Source organism: Arvicanthis niloticus, chromosome 7 (assembly GCF_011762505.2).
Source record: "Arvicanthis niloticus isolate mArvNil1 chromosome 7, mArvNil1.pat.X, whole genome shotgun sequence".
Lineage (NCBI taxonomy): Eukaryota > Metazoa > Chordata > Mammalia > Rodentia > Muridae > Arvicanthis > Arvicanthis niloticus.
In genome coordinates this window covers 45416428-45443313 of record NC_047664.1, presented here as the reverse complement: position 1 = coordinate 45443313, position 26886 = coordinate 45416428, and positions in this window count along the sequence as shown.

The window sequence follows — 26886 nt, the reverse complement described above, 5'->3', positions numbered from 1 at the left end:
CATGTGAGATATCTTTAGAGTGGTGGCAAAGCGGAAAGTGAGATCACTCATGTTTGGATGCAAGCAGAAGCCTTGCATGGATGTGTTTAGTAGGGGCAGGTCCATAAAGTGACAGTGAACCACCAGGCTGGAACCTAGAAGAATATCAAAATTCTAATAGGTGATCAAAGCATGAAAGACATGGCAGGAAGCTCTGGTAGGTGAAAATTTGGGGAAAGTTATTAAGAGATAATTCCACCATACAATATGTGTCCCTGTCAGATACTCTCAGTCAAAGAAAGAGCTACAGGCATTCCTTCACAGGTATCAGAGCATGAAAGTTCACTGGGTACATACTAAGAATTTTGGTGAAGGGAGAATGGAGTTGCTGAACCCAGAAGGAAAGTTTGGTGTGTTCTTATGGAAACTAGGATCCTTATATTCTAAACAATTTTTCTTCAAGAAAGAACAATCAATATGTGATCAATTGAGTATATCTTGCAATTAAAAAGCTTAAGGAAGAATAGCAGCAACACTGGAAAATAGCCACCCCTATCATGGAAATAATTTGTTTGTGTAATGAAACTTAGCAGAGAAAGGGAACATAGAGATGTGTTACTTCATTCTTCTTCTTTCATAGAAGAGTGGCATAGAATCTATTCAGATGCCCTTATAGATGGGGTGGTATAAACTTTCTCACTGTACTCTCAGCCTTGGGAAAGCAGCAGTACATATCTTTCAAAGCAGAGGGATCTGCAAGACTGATTTTTTTTTCCTGGATAGTCCATTGTTCGTGGGACAGAGTTCATTATGAAGGGCTTGTGGTGAGTTGCAGAGCTCAGAATTGAAAAAGCACAGGGCTGTCTCAAACTTCTCCAGACTCACCAGGGGATCCTCCCTTCATCTATATCTTGGTCATGCTGGAGCTTTGGGAGAGGACCCTGGGTAGGCCAGCATGTCTGCATTGCTTCACTAAATGATTAAAGGAAAATAAACACCTCTGGGGTGGAGGTCTGCCTCTTACATGAGACCAGACTTCATCTCCCTGCTTATTTCTCAGTGGGGATCTCAGAGGTGGTCAATGGCCTTGCTTTTGCATTAGATTTTCATCCAGTAAGAACTGACGTCTGCATCTTCTATAACCAGCCAATTGATAATTTTTAGTAAGTAAGAATTAAGTAAGAACACTTAATAGTAAATGGATATATGGAGGGGGAACTCAGTTCACATCTCTGCCTCAAGACTCAAAATTATTTTATGTGATTATTTATTCATATATATATATGTATATATATAAAACAGATAAAAAGATCTTCATTTATTAATTCCCTGTGTTACAGTTTCAGAAATTTTTAGCAAAAGGTTAAAAATATTAACTTTGGATTTATAGAAATTATGCTTATAGTAGCTATTTCAATTAGAGTCAGATCATGAATATATAAACAAATCTGGTAAATAAAGTGTTTCAGAGATTAGTTTATTTAATAAAGTGAATTCTTAAAGTACATGTGAAAGAATAATTTTCCATAAATATTCGAGTTTGACAATATCATCATAGCACATGTCAATTATGACAGTCATCAAAAATAAATAGTAAATACATGCATGATGTGTGTGTATATATTTGTGTGTGTATGTGTGTGTACATGTGTGCATATTTTACAGTTCACAAAAAAGAACTTGTCTGTAAATCTATAAAGCTCAAATTTCAAGTAAACTGTGGGTATCCATCATCCCTTTTAATTATTTTTCTATGCAATGGATGTCTGTGCTCTCTCTAAATTCTTATGTAAACTCCAATGTACTTGGAAGTGAGGCCTATGGGAGGTAATTAGGACACAATGAAATCCTCACAAACGAGGTCAGTGGCCTAGTAAGAAGAATACACTGTGGTTAATGTCTATCAGTTGTGTGAAGGTAGCAGAGGACAAATGTCTAAAAGTCAGACGGGAGCTCACCAGACACCAACCTGATGACACCTTGATCATGGATGTTCCTGGCTTCTGGAGCTGTCTTAAATAATGTCTTTAAGACACTTAATGTACACTACTTGTAAGAGAAATCTGAAAAGACTCATTCAGTCGTTAGTGGTGAGGATGGAAGTGTTACTGTGGCCAATGTCTAATGCTGTGAAAGTGACTCAAGACTGTTGTAATAGGTTTTGAAATGCATGTTGGGAAATTTTCACATTGCCATTAATTTTTTTACAAGTCATTTGGGCAAGTCAAGCAATGAGAAGAAAGATGTAGACAGTGCTTCTGTCTTTTTGGCTAACGCATAAACATCCAGATATTGGCTTCTGATAAATGTGTGGGTGCGGAAGGCTAAGACAGAAAGGAGCAACATGAAATTAGACAATGGAGTAAGGTGATCCTTGGTTTAAAAAAGTGGCCAAGAAGAGACAGCTTGTCTGACCTGTGATCATCTATCTGCTGTTTCATGAGTGGGACTTGCAAGCAATAAAATTGGATATGTAACTGGGAAGGTTTCTAGTGAGTGTCAAAGGAGCCATTTGGTTCTTCCCGACTGCTAGCAGTAAAATGTGAGAAGAGATAACTGAATTCGGGGTAAAGGTGTTAAGTGAAGAGGGATTTAAATTTATAGACCTAAGACAATTTCAAGCCTTTTTGAATTATAAATAAGAAGATCATGTTTGGAAGTATAGTCTAGCAATGTGAGAGCAATGTGTGTATCTGAGGCAAGTACCTAGTCAGCCACTGCACTAGGAGTATTTCCATCTAAATGGAAATGGGCTAAGATAGATGGTACAGGACTAAAGAAGATGGTTCTTAGGTTTCATAAGAACTCCAGATCTACATGGCTATGAATGGCACTATTCTTTAAGACAGGAGAACTGTAATCCCAGAAGGTGATGTAGAGGTCAGCAAGGTTGTTTTTAAAATGAGGAATATGGGAAATCATTGTGTTCTGCCAACAGAAGATAGATTCTACTTAAAATCCTGGCATAGAGCTACCAAGCGAATCTCTCTGTGCAGCCTTCTACAAGCCAAAGGGAAAATATCCTTGAACCTTTAAATAATGAAGTCTCATTGGGTCTTTACATATTGGAGAGTGATCATTTTTCTTTTATTTATTTCTTATTTTTTGAAAACATATTTATTCTATACCATCTCACATCCATATTTTGAAATCTCATATCTGGTTTAGTTTCACTAATGGAGAGGAATTTTGTAGCAAATCACATCTTGACTCTTATTCACATCTGATTTAGATGATACTCAGTCAAAGATCTTGAATGTCCTGCTTTCATGTTGATACTGAAGTGAGTTAAGTTTTTAAGACTTCTGAATGGGATGAATGCATATTTCATGTGAAAAGTTCATGGACTGCATATGACCTTAGAAGAATAAATTGTCTGCTATGCCCTAGTTCTAGTTCAATTTGTAATATTTGTAAGTGAAACCATCGACCATCAGAAGGTTATGAAAGTTGAACCCTCATCAGTAGAATCAAGGACCTTGTATAAAAAGATGTAAGAGAGTGTGTTTCTTTCGCAGCCATCTGAAGACAAATGAAGAAAACAAATGTCTGCACACAAAATGGTGGTACCCACTATATACTTAATATGTAGGTACCATCAAATCACATATGGGCCCCCTCATCTCCATAGACTTTAGATATGTTAAACCTAGATCAGAATGGTAGTATCCAAAAGAATCTTATTTGGGAAGCTATAGATGACTGAATTATGATTCTTAGACATGCATAATAAAGTGTAGGCTGGCCCATAGCTGCATTGAGTTCATGACTCCAATGGCTATGTCACAGCCAGAAGACCCTGTTTTTCTTGTATCTCTCCCCATCACTTGGCTCTATTATGTCTTCCCTGACTTCTGAAACATTCCATAAACAGCGGACAAGAGGAATTAAGTACTCTATTTAGGAAGGGCTTCCCACTCTCACTTGCTCTCAGCACCTTGGTCAGTTATAGGTTTCTGCATTATCCATGCTGCCATAAGAAGTTCTCAGATGAGGGCTGAGAATAATATGTTTTTGTCTACCTAGAGTTTATCCAGCACGGAATACAGTTTCCATACCTCAGTTATCTGGCTTTTATCCTGTATCATATTGGATGTTTACTGGAAAACCTTATAAAGATGTGAGAAAAGATAGACAAAAAAAAAAAATGAGAGCTGGTATAAGAACTGGTTCTCTACCTTGCTTTGGCTTTCTACCTTGCTTTCTTCTGTCCTTGGACCTCTCATTGGCTTTCTCTTGCTCATTTCTTTTGGCCCCTGGGCCTTCTCTCACCTTACTACTCTCATAAAGATCCAGGTAGACAACCTGGTGGCCAAGCCACTCCAGGTCCATTACCTAAAATTGGACTCTGATGGTGAACCCACTCCAGAAGTTGTCAAGTGCCAGCCCCATGTGGTGCTTCAAGTTCAGCTCCCCCAAAATTCCCTAGAGCAGCTGCCTTTGTGGGATGTCCTAAAGGCTGCCACTGATACCATTGATCCTCTTCTGTAAAGGGGGATGCTGGAGGGTGCGAGACAAAGCACTTCAGGGATACCTCTTTCTTTGTGCTCAAAGACAAAGAGAGCACAAAGAAAGCTAGGCCTCCCCAACCAAGGAGTGTTTAGCCCTTCAGCACAATGCATGCCCAAGAAACTCAAAGGGGATCAGGCCTCTACTTCCCCCTCCATGCTTCCAGTGCTCTATTATACAGGGAAGGGGGAGATGTGGGAAGCCATGGCAAGGCCTTACTCTTGGCAAACACTCACCCTTGGCTCTCTTATCTACTATTCTTCTTTCTGATTACCTTCCATGATTCACTTATCAGTTCTTAGAACTTCAAACAAGGCTTCATAGCAACCCGCCTTAGTAACCCTTCCTCCTGATCTCTAGATTTAGCCAACATCCTGCTAGATAGATGTTTTTAGAACCCCTGGTAATGGCAAGGCTTTGTGAGAATAACTTAGTTAGACTCCACAGCTGCAGCTAGCTTCCTCTACCTACAAAGCCCTCTTTCCTTTCCTACCCCTCCCCATATCCTGTTTTCAGAGGATATGACCTGTGTGAACAATAAAAATTTTGCTAGCTTGATCAGACTTCTTGACTTGCTGTGCCTCCTTATTTTCTCACACATCTCAGTCCTCTCCACAGGGTCTAAGGGTCCCACTTGATTGTCCAGCTGGCCTGTGTGTGTGTGTGTGTGTGTGTGTGTGTGTGTGTGCTTTCTGATAAAAAATATATGGTTCATAAAAACAATGTCCAAACACCACAGATAAATTTACAATAACCAAACCTATATTGTGGCTTTTCTTATTGCTAGTACCAAATGTGAGAGAAGAAGAAAGCTAGGAGATGATGGTTAATAATCACTCATACTTTTAGGGGACACAGTCCTTCATGGCAAAAAAAAAAAAAAAAAAAAAAAAAAAGCAGTTTTGAGGCTGCAGCTGCAGGGTTGTGACTACTTTCTCTAGCTTGGTCCTATTTCCTAACAGTTCCATTACCACCCAAAATAGTATCACCAGCAAGGGACTGATGATTCAAGTTAATGAGTCTTTGGGAAATATTTTCACTCATGATGCTACTGTCCTATATGATGACATATGATCCATATGTCTAGGACTATCTTTGGCTTTCATTCCTTAATGATATAACTCAGAAATATTTGATGACTAATTGAACTTGCACAAAAGGCATGCATATAGCTGACACAGGTGAGGGGTGTAAACTTTTGTATTCCAGTATTAAGTAATGTGTTGAGTTCTACTTCTGGAGTTTATCACGTAACACTTCTATTGAAAGGAATTTGCTGAGCAACTACTGTGCATCGGAGATAAATTACAAAGGGAAATCAGTAGGACTGTCAACCTCAAAACAGAACTCAATGACTGTGACCAGAACATAGCAACAAAAACCATGTTAATATAACGGGTTTTCTCTTTGAGCAATTAGTAGTAACTTTAATTGGTACATTTTGAACATGTGGGTTGTTGGGCTATCAGCAATAAACTTGTTTTTAAAAATTATAATGCTGATTATCATTTTGAAACTCAGGGCCAACTTTCAAAAGGATTAGAGAAGAACTCAAAGCAAGACAAGATGAGTAAGAAGGAATCCAGCCTGGATGCATGGACACTACTCAATCAACCAAATAGCCACATATTAGGTACACATGAGCTTTTTCTGTGAGCTTCCCCCTTCTCTATTTAACGGTGACTCTATAATCCACACTAATAGCATCCTGTAGGTGGTGACAGGCACTCACCTTTGTTATATGATACTACAATTAGCCCACTAGAGTTATATTGGGATCCCATTCCTCCCAGTGTCACAAGACGAAAACTGAGCTGGCTCGTTAGTCCCTTGTTAGCCAGCTGAATGGAGACCTGCTTAAACACAGCAGATATTGCCTAGCAAATGGTGCTTGTGTCTTTAAGCACCAAGCATAAGCAGGTCCCCCAGACAGGTCCCTTGCTTGTGAAGTTGAGTGCAAAGTAAGCTAAGCTTTCCAATACTTGACTTGGAGCAAGGCTCTTTTTCCTGTGCACATTCATTTTATTTTATGGCCATGTAAAAGCCACTCCGTGGCAGTGGCTGCAGCAGGAAAATCAACAACAACACTATAGAACAACCCACAACCAAAACAACCAGAAGGGTAAACACCAGGCGAAATATGAAGGGAGATCTTCCAATCAACTCCACAAGAAATGACCATGTCACTAGTGAGAATAATTGGTTCTGACAGAGAGGAAAGTAGTAATTGGAATGAAACTTGTTTGAATAACAGCTTAAATGTTTCTTTCCTTGCCTTCCAGGCTACATGTGCTGTAAAGCTGGGTTTCTTTCTCCTGGCTAGTTCACAGAGGATATTCTGTATCCAGAGAGCTTAGAAAAGGGGCTTAGAAAAGGAAAACTCTTTTGAATTTGCCTGTTTGGGATTCCTGTTGGATTTGGATTTTAAGCTCATATAGACAATTTAGTTGATACTCAATCTGAAGTCTTTTAATTCTATAACCATCTCTTACAGATGGTTTGTAACTTATAGTACAAAGATAGAACCTGGGAAGGAGGCATTTGTCTACTTGATTATTAATTTTATAAAGTCAGAAAAAGAAAAACAAATGGACAAACAAAAACCAAAAAGAAAAATCTAACCCAACTGATGTTAAAGCATTTCTATAATCTTTATTTCACCAAGTTTTAATTATAGTGAAGGGAACAGCTATGACAGAAATGCCATTTTCCAGTTTGTGCTGGGTATTTTCTCTTTGAAAATAAAAAGGGCCAACACACACACATACACACACACACACACACACACACACAGAGAGAGAGAGAGAGAGAGAAAGAGAGAGAGAGAGAGAGAGAGAGACAGACAGACAGACAGACAGACAGAGACAGAGATAGAAAACCAGAGAGACAGAGACAGAAGACACAGACAGAGACAGAGATAATCAGACAGATATACAGACAGACAGACAGACAGACAGACAGACAGACAGATTATAGGATTATAGAGCAGGAGGTGTCTTAGGAGGTTCCATTTGAAAACTAGAGACCCAGGAAATGAGCCATGCAATTAAAAGTCTTGAGCCATCCTAAAAACCAACATCATAGATTCTAGTCTGAGGGCTGAGGCCTATGATCTAAGAAAGGTGGGCAGAGGTTCAGCATTCTTACTCATGCTCAGCAGACTGAAGGATGACAAACGTAGCTGCCTTGTAGTTTGGTCCATGTCCTTGGTAAATAAGATGACACCTTACATCTAGGGCTGTCAGACTGACTCAGTTTGCCAATTCAAACGCTAATGTTTTCCTCAAGCAAAGTCACTGACATGTCCAGGAATAATGTCCAACCAGCTGTCTGGGCATTCTGCAGCCAAGATAGGTAGACACATGAAATTATCCATTTCACTGGTGAAAATTCTTAATTCAATGGTTAGTGTCAATGAGAAACACAGTTTTCAACTCAAAGAGAATAATAGAGTCTATTCTGAGCCAAATTTGAGTTACTATGAGCCTGGTTTGGATTCAGTTTGACTTGGGTGATCCATTCTAACATGGGAGATTTTCCTGTAGTTTTATTGTTACAGAACAAAAGAGATTCATAAATCAAGGCACTCACCAAATGCATTGGTGGAGATCAGGTTAGAGCAAAGCATAAATACTTTGCTCTAGCTCTCAGATGTTTTCTGGTAATGTGTTTAGCTTTTGAGTTGGTAGAAGCTAGTGGTTTGTCAATACTATTTTATGATTTTTTTCTTTCTTTCAAAAGCTTGTTAGATGAGATACAGAAGTGAGCAACAAATGGCCAATAGGGTTCTAAGAGAGTCTAAGATAATTTGACACTAGATCACCAAGATTCTAACTTTCCACAATCATGTTATTCTTATGAATGAATCAGCCATGCAAAATCTTGTACATCAATGAGGAGGCTTTTGCCCAAAAATTTCATGGGCAAAATTTCCTACCTACAAGAAATTTCCTACCTTGCTGACTGCTATTCCCAATGATCCATCATGGTACACTGATATCAAACACTGTAAGTTTTACATGGTCTAGCCACTTCCTATATGCATCTGATCACTTCGCTTTTTTACCTAGTCCTGTGCTAATAAGCTCCATTACTATGGGCATTCAGCCTACTTCTTAAATCACCTAAGTCTGTTTTAAGCTTTGGGCCCTCACTTTGTTGCTTCTTTTGTTTGAATGCTTTGTCTCTGTTATCCTTAAATGCCTGAATTCTTTTCAACATTTGAGTTAAACTGTCCTCACCAAAGCTGCTCTGTGATGTTGTATTTGACCACTCTAATATTATCTGCTACACCATTTGTCTACTTCCTTTTCTCTCTGATTATCAGCAACGTCAGTGGACACTGGGGCATCCATAGATCATCATCTTGCTGCAAGTCAGAGGTGGAATGACCCCAAGCTCTGTCTGTGCTGATGGCTGGGTGATCAGGATCTCATGTTTGCCTTAAGCTGCAGACATAGGTATCTGAACTCTATAAAGCTCTGCCATGAGGTATCAGGCTTTAGTCATTAACACTCAGTTTCTCTTGACTTGTGCATCTAATAAGTGACTCTTACATGTTTTTCCAAAGCACTATTGAAGGGAACACCTATTGAATTCTTCATTTCTACCAGAAAATACCATTCAGCTGATACCACTCACGAAAGAAAGGTTACCTTTCTTTCTGTTCCTTTTAAGAGCCATATGATGAGCAGCTGATAGATGCTCCATATGTCACTGTTGACAACTCATGAGTGGACTAATTCATAACTGAAGTTCATCTTCAGCTCTGCTTCACAAAAGTTTGTTATAGATAATGCTCCAGGGAAAACAACAATAAATATGTTTAGTTGCTGAACACATACGAAGTTACCCTCTGATTCTACCAGAAAAAAAAAATCCCAAAGGTCTATCTGTAAGTATTAGAAACCACATAGCCACCAATATCCTGTAATTGATAGTATCTTCATCTTTACTAAACTTGAATTCATGTTCCTTTATACCTGGTACTAAAAAAATGTGGGGATGGTTTTGAGTTTGTGCTGCAATCATCAAGTAGAGTAGCATTCCAGAATCCTCAAGGTAGATTGGTAACTGGCCCAGAATTAGGATAAACTTTTTACTAACACATTGGATTAAGCAAAATCACTTATGACATATCCAAGACATCCCAGCCAACAGAAGTGATATTACAGGGAATGGTGAGTGATTTCAACACCAAATGACATCATATTTTGGCATATCATGGTGATGTCAAAAGACCATCATTCTTGCCTTTTAAAACATTGTTGTAAGAAATAATGTAGGATGATGGGAAATGATCATTCTGCATGTGCGTGGATCAGAAAGCAGAACGGTCAGAACCTTCTTTTGACAATTTTGTTTGTTCCTTAGAAGTTAGTTCAAGTTCAGTTTTGAGGAGTTGTTTAGGTCTGGTCCAGTTCAACTGCTGGGAGGCACAACATTTTGAAACCTAAATGAGAAGAAAATGAGCTTGATTTGGATTGCTCAAAATGCCAGGTATTCCATATTTATTACCTATGTTTTCATAACTACACTGTGATTTCAATACTATTAACCACAATTTGCAGAAGTAAATAAGATGAAAGGGCCCTCTGCCATCATGCTAGACAGTAACAGAGTCAAGATTTGAATGTATACTTTTGTTCTTTGATCCATGATGTATTGGCTCAGTGATTCATCTTACCCTCTACTGGTGAAAACCAATGGGAATTCCAGGCAGATTTCTGATTTCCTCTTGGAGACTCAGTTTGGGAGGAAGGGTTCAGTTCCTAATTTTAAATTAGGAGATAAGGATATGAAATTTAGAAAGAAAAAAAACTGGAAATTGTGTCTTACTAGTGTTGAACTGCCAATAAAACATTTTCTGAAGCCACGGGGAATAGAATAATGGATGGTTTTTAGTGGCTAAGTACATGAGGTTACTTATGTAATTTTTGTATGTTATATAATAACACTTTCTATGAATTTGATAAGTATTATTAACACAGTAATGAATAAGAAGCATAAGCAGCAGAGTTTCTCACAATTTCAGCCATCAAGAGTACAAGGTCAAGGTGAAGAACAGCTTTGTTCCCTCTGAAGGTTATAGGAGAACCATTGGTTTCAGATCTTTCTCCATGAGTAGTGGATAAGCATCTTCCTCTTGCAATTTTACTTATTTTCTCTTGTCTGAGTCTGGACATAGTTTTCCTCTTCTTATTATGGTATTATTCATACAGGATTAGAACCCATTGCTACTCTTTCTCCAAACACAGTCCATCACTGAAAAGTTCTCAAGTCAATGATGCTGAGAACCAGCCTCAGTCGGTTTTCCGAAAAATGGAATGATTGGGTTGGCATGAAATCAGTGTCTCGGGCAACTATGCATGTACAAGCTGACAGGTGAGTCATTGCTGATCAGAAGCTACATTTGGAGACAGCTTGCAGCCTTTGTCTTTCTGTATCTCTCTGTCTCTCTGTGTGTATCTCTCTCTGTCTCTGTATTTCTGTCTCTGTCTCTCTGAGTTCACCTCAGTCTTTTATTGGTTACACACTTTCTTGTTATACAATAATACATAATCAAAGCATTTTCATTATTTTCCTCATGTATGGCAGTTTTGGCTGTAGAAACATCATCAACCTGAATAATGCACCTTTGGCTTTCTAGTGTACAAATGGTGTTGCTCTTTTTGTATACTTGTCTGTTTTGCCTTTCTCTATTCCATATTGTTTTCAAATATAATTCTAATAAAAATTTCTGGAAAAGGGATTGAGGGCATTACTAGAGAAGGAAATGGCTCTCATGTGTATTAGGAACAGACTGCTCTGGCCCTGGCTATTCAAGCAGTCAACCCAGGCATATCAGGACGAGGCGTTCTGGAGGTGGAGGCCAACTGCCTTAATTGTACTCTGGGAAATCTTAGCCAACTCATGATGATGAAGTTGTACCAGGAACTATTTGAAGCAGGAAATGTTTTCGAGAAATTTGAAATTTTAGTTGTTAAGAGAATTGAAGACCTCAAGGAAAAGGAACACAGGGCCCAGGTCACTAAGGACAGGGCTGACCGTAGAAAATACAAGGGAGAAGATAGAGGAAGAAATAGCTGGGTGTACTGAATTAATGCACAATGGTGAGAGACCCCATGAAAGGAGATCTCTAATAATAGAAAGTTTAATCCAAAAATACTATTGGGGAAAACTGGAATTATATAAACAAGATAAAAAAGATAAAGGATAGGTAGAAGTGTGTGGACATCCCCCCCCCCCAACAGGGGGGGCCTTCAGAATAGTGAATAGACCTTCCTGGAAAGATTAGAACAAATTGATTTGACCGCCTGCCATTGCCTGCCTAAGGAAACTAGGGTATAAGTTCTGAGAAATAGAATTCAGGATTGTGAAAGAACCCTGGAGGAAGCTACAAGAGGAATTTATATTGCACATGAAAAAAAGTTTGAAAGGCATTGTAGATACTCAGATGAGATCAAAAAACTGGAAAAAGAGATTCTGCAAATTTAGATACATAAAAAAATATTAACGCTACCCTGGCCTGTTTAGCAGCTTTCTGTTCTGAGGCTGACGCTGCGACTGCAACTTTATGTTAGATGACCTGTGACTTGGAGGTTTTCCTGAGAGTTAAAAGTTAATGTATAACTCGCTTCTGCAGACACAGAACTGTGATTTTGTGTGTGATTTGTGCTTCTTGGTGACAGTTACATGGGGGTTTCCAGGAAAAAAAATAATGGGCTTGAGAAAAATAATGCAAAGGCTTTTGATTATAAATTATTGTATAACAAAGAAGTGTGTAACCAATAAAAGGCTGAGGTGAACTCAGAGATAGAGAGAGACAAAGAGAGAGAGAGAGAGAATGATGTATGTAATTTATTTATAATACTCAAACTCATTTATAATTAATGATTTTGAGAATACATAGAAATGGATGGATGTGATTAAAATGCATTGTATAAATAAGTCTTCAAAGGACAAAATATTAAAGAATTACCTCTATTAGTAAAAAAAAATCTATTAAAAGAAAATTAAAGGAAAAAATTAGAAAGCCCATCTTATTTATATCTTATAAGTATTTTCTTGGATGTATTCCAAGAACATTCTTAAACATATTATATGTTTCAGAAACATTAGTGAGTTAAATAATGTCCACCAACATGTTTAACCTGGGGGCAATGTTGTTTTGTACTTCAGAAAATATGTAGTGAAATGTATACCATTTTGTGTTTCAGAGTCTAAGTGCATCTTCAGTTTATGAGGACTAAAATAATACAAGTGATTAGACTTTTTATTCTAAAATGTTAACAAAATAAGAAAATGTTTAAATGGAAGTGCCTATAGATTGTCATCAGTATTATTTCCAGTATTTACACTTACTCCTATAATACATTTTAATCAATTGTCAATAAGCTTCCCAAAATGTATCTGTAAGCACCTGGATTTAACATCTGGGCACTGGCAAGGGCATCTGAAGAAATGCAAGATGAACTAAATGTAGCCACTAAATCCATAGACACCTCACTCCCAATTCTTCGACTATTTGTTTCCTTTTCCTCTCAACTCTGTCAATTATCCCGTGTTCCTGAATAATTTATGGTGCTCAAAAGTGAGTCCAGGCCTAGAGAGTCAGCCAGCCCTGAGCAGAGACAGTCATAGTGCTGTGAAAACCCAGACTTTTTGCAAAGTAATATCTTAATAATTTTTGATGGAGGCAGACAGTCAACATTTTCCCCTCAATGTCCTTTTTGTGAAATTGGAATTTTGGAGTGTAGATGGTGATTCAGATGCTGTAGATAGTTGCCTTATTTGGAAGTAAGTAATCAAGTTGGAAAACAGGCTGAAAAGTTTTGAGCAAACTGACTAACAAACGTAACTAATAGAATGCAGATTATGGAAATGGCAGTTATGCATGTTAGTGAGCTTGCTCAAAAGTTTGGAGCCTACTTTCTGTTTTGTAAGATAACAACAGCATGAAAGTGAAAATTCTATTTAGTATAACAGTAATCTAGATAGGCCACACCCAAGTATTTATATAGTATATAATTGTTACTAATAATATATAGTTATATATATAATAATCTTTAGTTTTGTTACATATGACATATTAGCTGATATTTTTATTATATTATAGAGTAAAATAGTGTTAAAGTCATAGTGACAATGGAGAGCTGGGGAAATTGCTCAGCAGCTAAGAGTGTTGCCGGGCAAACATAATTAACCCTACTTCAAATCTTCAGAACTCATTTAAATGCCATGTATGCTCCCATACACCTGTAACTCAAGCACAGGATTGATCAAAGTTGGAGTGGAGACAAGAGGGTATCTTTCTTGCTAGATGCCAGCCTAGCTCCAAGCTCAACCACTTTTTCTCAAGAGAATAAGTTAGACCGTGGTAAAGCAAGACACCCAATGGCTGCCTTTGATGTCAGTTCCTGCCACCTGCACCTTTACAATGACCCCCACTCATTTATGTACATATTCACACACATACAAAAGAGAGTTAACAGAATCCAATTTCTAGAGTTGATGTCATAGTTACACAGTGTTCCTGCAAATTCCAAATGCTGTGTTAGCAGGTGACAAGCATGTCATGATTGTCAATCACAGCTTTTATCATATGTTGGCTTCTTAATGATCATCCTGACCATTGCCATTTTCCCAATAAAGCCTAATTCTAAGCTTACTTCTAGAATTCTATACAGGTTACCTACACTCCCTTTCTCTTAGCAGAGAAAATAGGTTATCAGATAAAAAATACAAAATTCCTTCTTGACCTTTGACCCATTTCTCAAGTTACCTGCACCCCTTTGACATCAACTTAATCCTTTCTTCAGAATTGGTTGTTTTTAATGTCTGCCTAAGATTAAATGTTTGCCACTGCCTCCAGGATCAATGATCTTTCTATAATCTTCTGTTTCCTTTGGCTTAGTAGTTTCCTCCTCAATTAATCTCTTTACTATTATATTTCATCTAAACATCAAGAGGAAACCAGGATGACCCTTCAAAACTTTGCTTGAACAGTTGCTTAGGGAAATATCCAATTCCTTTTTGTTTTTAAAAACTAGTGCCACTTTCTCTTGAGACATGACACAGTTTAGCTAAGCTTTGTATCGTTGTATAACAAACACTGGGTTTTCATGGTTTGTTTTCAATAATGCCCTTCCTACATCCTCATCCCCTGTAAATGTGTTTACTCCTTGTATTTCTGTCAACAAGATGCTTAAGGCAAACAGCAAACTAGAATTTTCTTTAAACTTTCATTTAAGAAATCTATGCAGCTGTACATATTTCATTTCTGAAGTGAGTTCAGGTATCAGTTTCAGTATCATCCCACTTTTTTTTAGTGTCTGTATTACTTAGCTTTGGGTATTGTAACAATGTACCACACACTTGGTTTCTGGAAACCATACACATGTATGCTCTTGTATGTCTGTGGGTTCAAAGTAAGCAATCCTTGTCAACAGGTGCAAATCAAACCATCAGTAGGACCACATGATCTTGAGAGACAATCTGAGAATCTGATTTGATTCTTTCTTCTTCATTGAATGGCTGTGCTCCCTGGTTTGTGACTGAATCAACTTGTAAGTTGTGGGGGAAATCGGGGACCACAGTGTCTTTTTTTTTCTCCATTTGTCATTTATCTATCCTGTTCTCCCTCTCAGAAGGATGCTCATGCTTTCACTTGAAATCTACCAGAATTTTCTTATTACCAAGAGAATTAAGGGTCATTGGTCAGGCAAAGGAGAACAATGACTTAATTTGAGCAATAGTTTGGAGTTGCAAGGAAAGGGGATGAAAGCCAAGCATGGTGGGTAAATAAACTTGCTTAAGATGTCAGCTATTGAGTTATACAACTTAAGCTGGAAAGGGGCACAAGTCCAGTGTTCTACCTAAGCTGGTGGTTACTGTGGCTAGGTCTGTTATTTAACTACATTGCTAAAAGTGCAGGGTGACATTTAAAGGTTCCATAAGTTATAGCTAATGTCGTAGGACCATTATTCATACTATTGTATAATTCAACCCATTCTTAAAAGACATGGATATTTTCAAAGTTTACTTGACTTCTATCTTAGTTTCTTTTCAGTTACTGTGGTAAAAATACCCTGACGAAATGGCTTATTTTAACTCATAATTCAGGATATAGTCCATCACTTCAGGGAGGTTAAGGAAGCAGTAACTTGAAACAGATGGTCACATTGTATCCACAGTTAGAAGAAAATAATGAATGATTTCCTCACTTTCTCCATTTAATATAGTCCAGAATCCCTGAGTAGTGAATGGTTCTGTCCACAGTGGGTACATATCACCGTATCAATTAATACAGTTAAGACAATCTCTCACAGAACTCAGAGAATAACCTTACAGGTGTACTTGGGGCTTGCCTCTGCTTAGTCTGGATCCTTTGAAGTTAACAATTAACACTAACCATAACTACCATTGTTCCCCCATAGTATAGTTTTAAAAGAAAGATGACATAAATATATGCATTATATTAACATCTTATATTATATAGTTTACATTGCATTAGCATATTCTATGTTGACATAACTACATAAAATTGCTAGCCACTGTGATAGGCAGTATCTACATACAACCTCTGTGAGCTTTAACAATGACATCCTTACTGTCTTTGCACCTCTTTTATAGGTCAAGAAACATACTGGTAAATCATGGAACTAATCTGTGATTGATGACTGGATATACTGTAGTGCGAGCGACTGTGGTCTGTGAGCTTTGATATTGAGACCTTTTAGAAGTTTGGAATATATCATCCACAATCAACATAAAGAAGTCTGAAGTGTCCATTTTAATAATGAGAAACATTCTTTTATTCAGCTGTTTTCAACAATGATACAGTTATCACTCATCCTTGGCAGCCCATTCATTATACATATGTGTGGACATGGTCTACTTTTAGCTGAATACAGTTGTCATCAGGCTACGAACACACAACTCTTAAATGAAGTTAGAAGCTCAAAAATGCTGTCATACACAGAGAGCTGTCCCAGAAATCCTCTCTGATTATACCCTAATCTACCAAGGTTTACTGAGTTATTTTAAGAAATATCTGATTCTGTTTCTACCATTTCATTCCTGTCTACTCATTTACTTTTTTTTTTAACTCAGATTTTTTTGAAAAATAGGACACATGGCTTTGACTATGTCCAGTAATGGAAATACTAAACATGCTTATATTTAAATAAAAGAGAGGTGGAAAGTATTAAGTATGATCATGAGACAGAAAATAATGAAGGTTTAGGAACAAGGAAGAAAGATGAAATGTTTAGTTTCTGAGTAGGTGTCACAAGGGAGTAGTGGTTATGATTTTGTCTCTAAATACACAGAAGATTGGACTATATTAGAGTTGTAAGGCTTGGGGAAGAAAGTAGCATTTTACAAGTCAAATGGCAAGAATGTATAGTGTTTGGGGAATAAATAATTTCATTTGAGGAGACTACAATCACTAAGGATGAGAGTGTGGGTTAAGTTAAACGTGTTTTCAAATTTATTAGGCTATTTTGAACTTAGAAATTTCTTCTCTTTGAAAGTGGATTAGGACAAAGTAGCCACTCTGTCGAAGATATTTGTAATAGAGTAATTATCTGAAAACAATTGGGGAATGGAAAACAACTGGAAGAACTATAGGCAAAGTCAGAAGACCAGTGCTCCGGTAAGGGGTAAAAACAAAGCTGTTGACAGCTGGGAGAGAAAGGAAAGAGAGAAGAGCATGCACCCAGGAGGAATAAATTCAGCAGACTATATCCACAGTGGGTTGTGTGGTCTCAGACAGGGTGGGAGCAATTCAGCATTCTAGATTAGTCAGTCATAAATGCAGATATATTGAGTAGAGTTCTGTGCATTTGACACACAAATATTATATTGTCCCACTTTAGCAAAATGTCTCTTGTAAAGGATGTTTTATTTTCAGATATTTTCAATTTTTTCAAGGTTTGAATGATGCTTTTCTCTTTATGTGTACTTTTTTACACAAATCATCAATTCAATAGCCATAACATTAGCTAGGGGAGGTGGCAAAGGCAAGAACATTAAATTCAAGGCCAGTCTGGGCTACTGAGTGAGTTCAAGTATAGCATGAGTGACTTATTGAGACTGTTTTAAAATAAAAAGCAAAAAGAAGGCCGAGATATTGGTAATTGACAGAGCTATTGCTTATGATGTAAAAAGTTCTCAGTTAAGTCAGCACCACAAAAATCAAAACCCATTTTATTATAATTAGTTTCTCCTATTAAAAATTTTAAAAGGAGGTAGCTCATCAGTGGAAAATGCGCATTATGATGCAGCATAGAATAAAAACATTCTAGGAATGAAATTACAGTATATTTAGACATCACTTTTAAGAGATAATAAGATTGAAATAGCTGCTATACTTATTCATTTTATTAAATATTTGAGATCAACAGATGCAGATAAAACAGAAATGGAAAGGAGAAGACACTCATGGTATTGCTAATGGAGAAAAGTAATGGAGAATGATGACCACAGAAAAATTAGGAGCCAAGAGTATCCATCCATAAGGGCATAATACAATGTAGATGTCTTAGCCTAGCAGTCAGAATGTGCTGTATAGGATTAACTTGTTTGTTAGGTAATGGAGACAAGTAAAAATTTCTTGGGGCATAAGAGATGGCACAGTGGTTAAGAGCAATGGTTTCTCTTTCAGTGGCCCTGGTTTTGATTTACAGCACCCACATAGCAGCTCACAATAGTCTGTAATTCCAGCCACAGGGATCCAGAACCCTCTTTTTTGCCTCTGTGGGCACAGCATATATGTGGTACATAGACATACATGAAGGCAAAACACCTATATACATAAAAATTTAATAAAAAATTAAAAATCAAGTGCATATATAGTAGTATGAATAAATACACATAATGATAACACTATGGTTTAATTCCTGTTTGATTTTGAGAGAAACGTCACAGTGTTTGGGTTAGATTAAAATACAGGAGCCTAGATTCCTCAAAATTGTTCCTTAAATGGTCTGGGAACACTATCAAGTACATATCTGATGATAGGTTATTGTTCTTTTACTACACTATGCTTAGAGTTTGCTAAAATTCTATAAAGTTAACATAATATTCATAATTTACAGAATCTATCATTTGGGTTTTGCTCTTACCAAAAACTGCTTTTGCTGGGAGTTCCTTGGATGGCTATGCCTTCAAAGTTTCATATACTCCTCATTGGTCCTTCTCTTTATATTCTCTGAAGCAGTTTAAGTGACAAATAACAATCTGTAACTTCAACTTGATAGGATCAGGTCATAACACTTTGAAAATTTTGGAGAAGTAAATAATTTTTTAATACTGTGATTTATTATATCAGGCTATCATACTTTTATGCAACAAAGAGCCAATGAAGATATTTGGATAGATGCTTGTTTAATGCCATAGATTCATTAGAAGTATGTCTGCTTTCCATTCCTGGATAAGTGGCTGTTACCATAACCCCATTGTGAAATGCAGAGTCCGTTTCTTTGCAATTTTAATCTTTCTGCTGTCACAGTTTGTCAGATGTGTCAATGTGTGAGAAATAGACTTCTGAGACTTGTAAAGCATTGGTTTTAAAAGGGTAGCCTGAAGAGAAGCTATCTGAGAGACCTCATGCCATCCTTCTGCTGAGTAAAACCATGAACAGAAGGATGATGTAGAGTGGACAAAGACATTGCTGCTGACATCTAACCCAATATTCCAAAACTGAGGGCAGTGTTTTAGATCTTCCATGTCTAGATAAGGTGAGTAGCATACATGCCAAGACTGTCCAGGCTATTTGAATGATCTTAGTCAAGACTATTTGAATGATCCTAGTCAAGACCTTACTTATCATGGACCAAAGAAGAGCCTTGCATTGAATCTACCTGTACTAATTCCTGGATAACAATGGGGAAAAGAGTGACTTACTTTTAAACAGCATATTTTTAATATATGCTGAAGGGATATTTTGTTCTGCAGAGCATGAGTAAACACACAGTGGAATAGTTAATTAATGATGAGTGAGAGCATGATTTTACAGAAACTGTAGACATCATTACTATCCTCTAAAATAAGGTGATGGGGCTCTGAGTAAGGAAAAAGTCACAGGAAAGTCCAGTGATTCTGATGCTCTCTCCTCTATCTTGCTTGATAGCCCTCAGCTAAGTTGTGAGCCATCTCTGGATTTTAGCATATCCGTGTCTTACTGGTTAGAGGATGATTAATAACCTGTATAGCAGAACAAAATGATAAAATTTTGTTTACTTTTATTACCCATCTACATTTCTTTGTAGCTAAGAACATAGAAACAAAAAGTAAAACACAAGTGCACACACACACACACACACACATGGACATATGCATGCTGCCCTATGCAGCTGCACATGCATACACACACACACACACACACACACACACACACACACACACACACACTGTTGTTGTTAATGAGTTGGAATTATTCTTTTAAGTGTTAAACTGAGGGTAGTCCTGAACTCATGATAAAAACAAGAATGGTGGTCATATTTGTAGGGCATTTCCTTTTTGTCCTCTCAAATGGAAGCCAGGCATTTTGCTTATGATAACATGATGAACATGAGTGTCATTGTGCATGATTTAGCTCTGTTTCTACCTTTCTGTTGTCTCCTTAATTAGCTGTGCAGTTTCATATAAGTTACTTGACTCCTCTGTGCCTTCCAGGCAAAATGAGTTTGCATTTATGGGAATTATAAGAGAATGAAATGAGAGTGTATATAAAACTGATATGCCTACCATATTTATAGCACACAAAATGTATCATTCAAGATAAGTGAGGTTGTAAAGAGGATATTTTCCGATTATACTCACTATCACAAATACTGATTTTAATAATTATACTGCCAACATGCTCCTTTCTATAAGTTTACTTTTTAATGAGCCTTTCCCCTTTGTGGGGAGTTGATGGGATGATGTTAAATTTATTCCTCTGACTACATTTCGTGGCTCCCCTAAGTAGCTGAGTAGAATCTTAGACATATGAAATAATGAGCCAATTTAAGTTGCTGTATTTTTGTAAAGCATCGGAAAAGAGGAAAGCACTTCAAAGTAATTAGCATGAACACGCTCAATTACGTTTCTGTGCAGCAGGCCAACACTGCTGCCTGGAAACTCTGAAGTTAGGAATCTCAGGATCTACTGTCCCCAGCTTACTGAGATGCTAAGTCACCACCCTCTTCTCTCAGGATGGTCTTTCACAGAATTATTAAGTATTAAAAGGTTAAAGACTAAGAAAACAGTGGCAAAGGGGGGGTAAAAACGTCCTCCCATCAGGCCAATCGGTGGAAGGGTAGGGTCACTGAATGTAGCCTTATTTCTGCTGGCTATGTTTCTTTCCTACCCGAGCTCCAAAGTAAGCGGACTGTGTAAGCAGGAATGAAATACACAACCCCCTTGTTACCGAGCAGCAAAGCATTCTCCGCTTGTGGTTTTCTTCAAATGAGGCTGCTTGGAATATGTGTTTGAAAACACTGAGGCTCTTTATTAATCAAGCTCTTCACTGGCCCTGCCAGCATAACGTTTCATTGATGTCAAAACTCCCTTAAAAATGGTTTTGGAGCCACTTCTTGTACACAGACTTCAACAGAAGAAATATTTTTGGAATTGTAAATAGAATAATTGAGGCAAATATTTGCCCATTTGGAAAGCTCCTGTAATGGCTTTAATGTTCGGCTGAATTTTAAATATGCAGATCTAAGTTTGGGTGGTAAGCTCAAGGAGTTGAGAGGAGCATCCCAGATCTGGACTTCTCCCATAGAGATAACTTTCACAGTGCATTAGACATGGTAAGTCGTTTTGAAAAGATAGATTAGTTCTTCAGAAGGAGCAAGCTGTGATTAAAGGGATTAAGCAATTCAAAGGAAAGAGATAACAGTTGGAAATGGCCTCTCTAAGAATAAACTAAGAAAAGAAAAGTCTCAGGGACAAAGAGAGTCTAGACATCCTGAATGAAGGATACACAGACCTGCCCCTTAATCTGCAAGGACATAGGAGTCTGTCTTGATTATTTAGATGGTTATATCAGAGTGATGTCACAGAAGCTAAAACATCTGAACTTTATAGCAAATACCTCAGTGCTGATCCCACATGTATTCTATATTTGGAAATCTAGTTGTTCATAAACATCTTCCTGTGAAGGAAAGTATATATAAAGGAAACCTAGCAATTCTGGTATAATCTGGTGTGTGTGTGCATGTGTGTACGTGTGTGTGTGTGTACGCATGTGATTGTGCGTGTGTTCACCTAGAGACATTAAATTAATGATTGTTCATAAGTGTTTATGGAGCCACGTGACATTAACCTATCATTGTTAAATACCTTAACTGTATTACGTTATTTGTTTAATTACCACATAAAAATCATAAACATAGAAAAATGAATGGTCCAGGAACAGAGATTAAAACAAAACACAAGCATCAACCAATACATTCTTCAAAGAAGCAAAATGAAAGAGATAGAGAAAGAAGATTTTTGATCCTTATAATATTCCTTTTTAGGGCATCAGTGGCTATAGAGATTCTGATAATTTTCTGCCTTTGTTTTCCCTGCAGCGTGTCTGTGGTTTTCCCATGAATGGCAATAATTCCACTTATTATCCTTCCATGAATCATAGGTACTTTGAGCTGGTTCTTATTTATGGAAACCCCTGATTGTCTTTTTTGACATCAGAGGAAGCAAAGGAAAGGATAATGAAATGGGAGGACTCTTCTCTGAGGAAATGAATGGTTATATCAGAGTGATGTCACAGAAGCTAAAACATCTGAACTTTATAGTAAATACCTCAATGCTGGTCCCATATTTCTTCCACTCTCAGCATCATCCTGTTGCCCAAGGTTTTGTGTTTTTGGTTGAACTCTCTGCCCAGCTCTCCTTATTAGCACAACTGTTGGTGTGATTGTTGTTCAGATCTTATTTAGGCAGTCATGTTGATGAAACTCTATAGATGGAGACTTTTCGATGTTTCTATGAAAATGTGGTATGTGTGTGTGTGTGTATATACATATATATGTATATGTATGTATATATATGTACACACACACACACACACACACACACACACATATATATATATATATATATATATATATATATATATAGAGAGAGAGAGAGAGAGAGAGAGAGAGAGATAGTATAGAGTAGTATTCATCTGTGAACAAAATAAATTGTGAAAGTTTCAGGTAAATAGATGGAACTGGAAAAGATCATCTTGAATGAACTCCCTCAACAAATGCCCCACATTCCCTCTTACTTACGACTCTTAGTTCCCAGTCTTTAAATATGAATTTGTCTGTAATCCAAATAACTGCAGAAACCAAGAAACTAGAAGGAAACCAAGGGTCAAAGTCAGGTAGAAACAGTAGAGAGGGGAATACTAAGGTATGAATGATTTTAAGGAGGAAATGGTAAGTAGGGGCTTTAATGAGAGAGGAGGGGGGAGACAAATATAGAGGAGAGTGAGTAAAATAACTGGAAGGGTGTATGAAAACTCGCAAGGCATCATATCATTATTTATACACCTAAAATAATGCATAAAAGGATGTGTATATATGTATAGTTTAAAATGGAATTTTCCCAACTGAATAGACAATCGTCTTCCCAGGATCCATAGGATATCTAGCAAAACCCCAAACACTAAGTATGAGACATAGTCTGTTGAGTTGTTTGTTAGTGTTGTCCAAGAGACTCTTGCTGTTTTCTTTGGTTGTCTTCCAGAAGTAGAAGATAAGACCCTATTGCTGAAGTCATTATGCACTTTGGACAAAAGGTGTGGAAGAGCAGAGTTGGAACTGCTATAAAAGCATCCTTCCTGAGAACTAGCCTTCATGGTTACCAGAAGGAACTATGCAAGCTTTCAAGAGCAAGAAGCACACAGGAGTCCTATTAACCTATCAAACCTATGGACCACAACATAGAGTGTGACAGGATAACTCTAAGGATGCAATAGTAGTACAAATATCTTGGCTGTAACCAATAACATAAAAATTGGATGTGAGACCTGTTCCACAACCAAGAAACCATGCCTGTAATGAAAACCCAGCCAAATACCCAGCGCTAGTGAGGTCATGGATCTTGAAGGTGAACCAACAACCACCACTTTACTAAACCAGCATGCATAATCCCTAACTACATCATAAATATTTGTGTTTATGCCCAGAGATAAGTGTAATCCTTATCCTTCATCAAGGAGACTGCTCTTTTTAACAGATGGTGGTTATTATTGAAAACCACAACAGATGAACAAAGTAAGGCACCGGTATATGGGCTACTGTAAAGCGTCCACTGTTAGCTAATTCGAGGCAAACTACCCCAACTGAAGTGCCTGTGTATGTGTGATTAATGTAGTGGGACAGAGTCAAGTTGGGGCGCTAAGAGCCAAGAGATATGGTTCAGCCAGAAGCTGATGGCGAAATTACTTAGTTATTTAAAGAGAGAGCAAATAAAAACAAAGTCTTTCTGATTAATTTTGTAAGATATGATGGATTATGAGTCCATGGAAGAATCATTGATAAAAAGTAACATGGCTAAACCTAGAAGCCCCCATGATAGATCTGTCAAGTTTTCCTTATCTCTTCATTTTCCAGCAGTAGATGATAACACTGTTTACGGAAAACTGAAAATCTAGTGTGATTGAGTTCATTCCAATATTTGTGGTGCCCTCACTTTCTGTGCACCTGGCACCACGCTAGGCACAGGGTACAAGGATGACTAAAACCTAGCCTTCACCAGTGATGGCAAATGTGCAACAATTTGTGCTGTTACATCCCTGTCCCCCACCAAAAAAAAAAACAAACCAAAAAACAAAAATGATGTTATTAATCATTCATCACACTTCATCCTGCTGAGTCTGCACATAGCCTCCACTTTTCCTGAACAGGCAGTCACTGTCAGCAGCAGGAGGTAATGGGCAAGTTTAAATGAATGGACATCTCTGCTTCTAAAGGCCCCTAGTCTTCATAAGAGAGAGATACTGAAATCTGTTTTTATGTATGTTAGTCTACCTGGTTTTGACTCAAAAGAATAAAAAAGCAGCCTAGAAAAAGGTTTGCTTATTTAAAATATTCAATTTCCACTGTGCTTTCTTGTGAAAAGGGTGAAATTTCTGCCCATAAAGAACATGTCATTAGATGAACATTTCTTCCTGAATTCAAACGTCCTTTCACCTGAGAGTACCTCTTTTACCATGGACACTGAGGTGAAATTAAGATCCAGAATCACAGTTTAAAAGGAGTGTAACTACTTGCAAGGACTGTAGTGTATCTACCCCAGGGGTCTCAAGAATGTGCTAACCCTTGGCTGCCAGTTCAGTTGCAGCCAAGAAAATCAAGCATCTAAGAACTCCTCAGGGAAGGCAGGGTGGTGAATTGGGACCTGTCATAAAATACACACCTTCAAGAGAGCAAGAATCCCAGGTAACTTCCCTCCCTTCTGTGGCAAGTGGAGGTAATAGAAGTTCTCTCTGTGGACACTAAGAAGGCTTTGCTTGTTCTGTGGCTTTGGCCATTTATATTTAATTTATGCTTTTAATTTTCTGGAAAGAGCCCAGAGGAGCCCACTGCCTGATGGAGTGTATGATACTGATTTTGTAAATATAAAATAAAATATATAGAAAAAATGATCAAGTGCTTTTGAGCACATTCAAAACAGAATGAAGAGACTCCTTAAGTTCTGGGGTAAAAATAATCCTTCCTCTTTCTTGCAGTGGTTGGGTGTAAGTGAGGGAGGATGAGGAAAAAGGGAACAGTGGGAGGGGGCATTGAAGAGACAGGATGAGGCACAGCTGAACTGGACTTAAATGTTGGTCCCACTAGCTTTCCTGAAAAGGGAACATTATAGCCATGCAGAATCTGGATTTCATAGTGAGAAAAGAAAATCAAACATAACACTTCTCACTTTGAATCACTTTACCCAAAAGAGGATTTGAATTGAAACCTTTATTACTGCCAATAAGTGAGTTTACCTAAATAATCTCAAGCACTTTGGAAGGAGAGCAAGGCAACTGCTGTTTGGCAGACCAGAACGAGCAGGATGGTATCCTAGAGCAACCTCTGCTGCTCTTGAACCTGCTCACAGATGTCTCTTTGCTCTGGCTCCCATCTTTAGAAGAATCCATCAGGCCAACTGTAGAATGTAGAATCATGGACATGCTGCTGTCTTATTAACATGCGTTGTTGCTTGGCATTACCTATGAATTACATATAGATGTAGGGGTTGGAAAAGATAAGACAAGATATCTAAATCTACTCAAATTCAGAAAATCACTATAGAGACCACCCAGACCCTCATGCTCTTTGCATCTGTGTTCAGAATTTAGACAGAGGATATTTTGACTGAAGTTTTAGATTCTAAATTCAGTGAGTGGTCTTAAAAGTACTATTATTGATCCATTACAAAATATGATAAGAATGGACGATTTCTGCAAAGCGGAAGTCTATGCATGCTGTTCTTGTCCTGAGTGGAATCATAAATGAGATCCAAGGCTGATACATAAGTTTTGATTAAGTAAGTGTAGACTCATAATCAGCAACAAATAATACTGCACAGCCTCTAGGCATACATATATAAATATAACTCTAGAAGTTTCAAGATCAGAACTTTCTCATCCCCATTAAGTGTGGAATCTATCCTACATCTTTTACTTACATTGGCTTAATTAAATCCCCATCAGTTTACAAGGCTACCACACAGTTACTCGGGGTGTCTCAGTGATTGAGTACAAATCAAATTGTTTTAAGTAACACAAACATTTTATTTAAGATGTTCTGGGGATCAAAATTTGCGTCTTGAATATGTTAGGCAAGCATTTCACCACTTAAATCCATGTATAACGTCATAAATGTATGATTTCACTCTGGTGGGGGCCACAAGTCAAAAGGAATGGCATTGGAGTGTCACATTCTTCTAGTAGCTCAGAGTGATATGTTCTATGTCTCTCCTCTGGTTTCTCAAGCTTTCCTGGAAACGATAGACATTTCTTGCTTTGAGGCTATGTTCTGACCCCTGCCAGTCTTCAAAAAGCCATTTTCTCTGTGTGCTTTTAAGTTATCTTTTATTGTAAAACTTAGGAATACCTTAAATACAGAATGATTTCCTCAAGAAATTATCTTAACTACTTATGAAAGGATCCTCATTCCAAATAAAGTCACATTCTGAGGTTTTATGTAGCCACATTATGAACACACTACTGCCCTCAAATCATAGACCTTAGCTTCAGCTAAGTCTATCAAGGTCACAGAGAGGAAATCAAGCATGGAGCTCAAATATATTAAGCATGTGAATTAAGAGACACTGCCTACAAGATGACAGTGTGTTCTGTCCCTTTGTTCTAGACTTCTTGGTCTTTCTCTGTTGGGAGACAGGGCCCCAGAAATGATAACCATGTTA